At 47.2% G+C, this 3,682-nt stretch overlaps 1 long non-coding RNA gene across 1 annotated transcript; it reads right to left on the bottom strand.

Annotated features, from left to right (window-relative positions):
- Window positions 1-568: 568 nt before the first annotated feature.
- Window positions 569-2,847, bottom strand: Gm30808. Its single transcript, XR_378600.1, has 3 exons — window positions 2,730-2,847; window positions 1,508-1,674; window positions 569-1,012 (listed from the first exon to the last, which is right to left on the bottom strand). It is a non-coding gene; the product is annotated as a predicted gene, 30808 (long non-coding RNA).
- Window positions 2,848-3,682: the final 835 nt, after the last annotated feature.

Genomic DNA, 3,682 nt, shown 5'->3' with positions numbered 1-3,682 from the left:
TGAAAGGGTCATGTGATGGGGAACAGTAGGCAAGGAAGGACAGGTGAGGGGACACAAGGGTTAAGTGCACTGCACAGCTAATCACCAGGTCATCAGAGATAAAACAAAACAAAACTATTGAGAACATTGCTGTGACAGCAGGAGACATTCCAACCAGGACTGTACCTTAGGAACCTAACATTTGTGCTATGATTGTCTCAGAGGTCATGATGTCTTCAGTCAGCTCTCAAATGTACCTCTGAGCCCCGACAGAGGTGTGTGGAGACCTGTGGCTCCCTGGCAGAGCATGTGTGTGCACTCATTTCTGCAAGAAATGATATGGAGGAAGACTTGGACTCTCGAGCTCTGTTTCCCTCTAGGTTGGGTGAACCTGGGAGAAAATTGGTCTTCTGTGTGGTGACAGGACATGCAGGTAAATGTGCTGGATCTTCTGATCTTAGGGCTGTTAAGGGATGCTGAAAATATTAGCCAGATGGCTGGGACGTCACATAACCTCTTTGAACTCAGAGTCACTCTCCTGGTGGTTTCCATGAGTCTCTTTTTACTGATGTTAGTAGTGGAGGCCAGGTATTGGGAAGCTTTCTCTAGGTCAGCTGAGCATGGCTGGGTGGCTCAACAGAGTCCAAACAGCCTGTAGCTCTGCCACCCAGAGCTGGGTGTCTATGGAGTGGGGCAGATGCTAGGATATCAGCCTACCAGAACTGAGGATGGAAATTCACAGCCCACAGGAGCCTCTAGGCAAGTGGTGGCTCATTCCACTTGGGGTCCTAACCCTTAGCCTTGTCCATTCCTGCCCTCTGGTTTGGAAGTGTCCGTTCTCAGACTGGCCGGGGGAAGCAGCTCCTCCTGGGGCCGCAGCTTGTTCTTGAGTTTTGTTCTCCTGTTTCCTAACTGGATGGATTTGGCCCTGAGGACACGGTCCACCCTCTTCCAGGCCTATGTGACTGGGCAGCAGAATGTAGCCTTTAATCACAAAGCCAGGCAGCTGTCGGCCGCTCGACGCTCTGCTGAGCTGAAATGGCCACAGTGAAAAACGCTTATGACTCCTTGTGGGAATAATTCATAAAAGTTTAAAAAACTTTCTCCTGGCACTCTCTATGCTTTCAATTTTATATGACGGCAGACCAAAAAAAAAAAAAATGACCTCTATTTTGCAGCCTCCGCCCCCATCTAGAGTAGCCTCAATCTTCCATCATGAGTGTGTCCCAACAGAGTCATCTGAAAGACTAAGGAAAGATGGAGGCCTTCTTCCAGCTCCTGAACAATTCCCTCTGCAGTTTCATTAACTTAACGGTCAAGGGCAATTTCATTAGCAGAAAGTTTCAGATTCAGAGGCCTCAGACTCCTCTGTTCATGAGCAAATCTATCAGAATAAACAAGTGATAAGAATTTAAGGAAGCACGCTATTCTCAGAGTGGCCCCACTGAGGGCAATGCCATGTGGGACAGGGACAAACAGAACAAGACTTCAGGGAGCATCTAGGGGCCTTATGGTGGTTAATACTCACCCAGAGGACAGACGGCAGTCATTTTACTTCTGCATTTACTAGGCTGCAATGAACTCAGATGATGAGGCTCTGCTGGACCACAAAGACCAAAACTCAAACTGAGTTCACTGGGGGGCAGCTTTCCCTATGACAGGTCTCCAGGTCTTATCTGGACATCCAGGGGAGATCTATAAGAGTCAAGGTGCCTCATCAGCTGAGATCCTAATGTGAGCTGAGGTTATAGTATGATGTCTTCAAAGAGGCTCTGAATGTCCCATAGCTGCAACCATTTGGTTTTTACAAGGGAGATAAAAGCTTTTGGGTCAGTTGAGGTCACCCCTCAACATTGTGGGTCAGTTGGTCTCAGCTTAGAGAGGTTGTTCTTCAACATCCGACTTCAGAGGGTCGTAGAGCTTGAAGCTGGACTTGAAGGATAGTTAGGGAAACCTACCCATTGTCACCATCTTTAAAGGGAGAGGAAGGGTCTGGGAGCCAAAACAGTTGAGAAGTATTGGAGGCTGGAGAGCAAGGGGGGACTCACACCTTGCTTAGTGTCCGTAAAGGAGTCAGGCCTGCCATACTTTCTCTGAGTTCAGTGAGACCCCTTTCTACCCTGGTCCACATATCTCAAGCTTTAAAAAATTGGTTGTTTGCACCACTGGGTTGGTGTTCATTTGTACAAGCCTCACTGTGACCTTGGCGATGAGCTTTCATTTGAACATTATCTATATGCTCTGTGGGCTCCCCAAGAGGAGACCTAATGGCCAGCAGCTCACAAAAGCTGAAAGTAGGAAATAATAACTTTATGACCACTAGGCAAGTGGAGGTTAAAGTCTGACAGGAGCAATAGCTGGGAATGAAGTGCCCTGTGCTCTTAACAGCTTCATTTGTAAGTAACATACCCAAAGTGTGGGTACTTAGTGCATATAACCAGTGGGTGAATGTATGCTTATGTCTATGAAGTCATCACAAGAACCAGGTAAGGACCCATTTGTCACCTCCCAAATGCTGCTCTCAATTGTATTAGTTCTAGTAAGAATATTTAATTTGAGACCTCCTCTCTTAAAACTATATAGTACCATACACAGAACATTTCCAGCTACATACAGGTCTGGCTGCATACACAGCTGTAGGTCTGTCTGTAGACAGGTTTCCACAGAACCATGTGCTCATCTTGTTGGCAGCACTGTCCCCAACACTGTGGATACAGAGGCAAAGTGCATGTGACTTTTGAGAAACCCACCTAGAGGAGAACCAGGATGAGGCTTGTTAAGATAGTAGGCTGTTTCCTGTGACTCTTACATATTTTACCCAACAAACCAACCCACAGAGACTCCCATCTCTCTTTCCCTATCTCTCTCACACTCTCTCTGTCTCTTGTCTTGGTCTCTCTCTCTCTCTCCCTATCCCCTCCTCTTCCCCGTCTCCCTCCCTCTTCCTCCCTCCCTCCCTTCCTCCCTCCCTCTCTTCCCCAGTCTTCTCTCTGTCCCACCTCTCTGACCTCTTTTTCATCATCACATTGTCCTTTATAGTGACTCTTCTGGTGACATGGAGCTTACCTATGTGACATGAGATGACATCTCATTTGGAGAGCTTAACTTTGCAAGCTTCCTTCTGCCCATGTACGGTAACACATTCACAGCGCAAGACTGAGATTTGCCCATATTTAAGGATCACATCTGCCCTGCCTGCATTCAAAGTCCTCCCTAGGAACCACTACACAGACTACACACACACACACACACACACACACACACAGACTACACACACACACACACACACACACACACACACACACACACACACAGACTACACACACAGACTACACACACACACACACACACACACACACACAGACTACACACACACACACACACAGACTACACACACAGACTACACACACAGACTACACACACACACACACACACACACACACACACACACCACTGCGGGTTTGTTTGTAGGGTAAAAGATGTAAGAAACACAGACCAATGTTTGAAAGTGATGTCTAATTGAGTGGTAGAAAGTGATGAATCAGAGAAAGAGTTGACGGAATAGGAACTTCCCAGATCTTCTCTTCCCAGAGAAGAGAGAGGAAAGGGAAGCTACTTGAGGGCCAGTGCAGAGAAGGAGAGAGGGCAGTTTTACTGGGAGAGTTTTACAGGGACAGGTTGAAGAGAGACAAAGTCAGAGCTG

Source organism: Mus musculus, chromosome 7, assembly GCF_000001635.26.
Source record: "Mus musculus strain C57BL/6J chromosome 7, GRCm38.p6 C57BL/6J".
NCBI classification, from domain to species: Eukaryota; Metazoa; Chordata; class Mammalia; order Rodentia; family Muridae; genus Mus; species Mus musculus.
The sequence above is the reverse complement of the archived record's forward strand: the minus strand, read 5'-3'. Positions and strand labels throughout refer to the sequence as shown.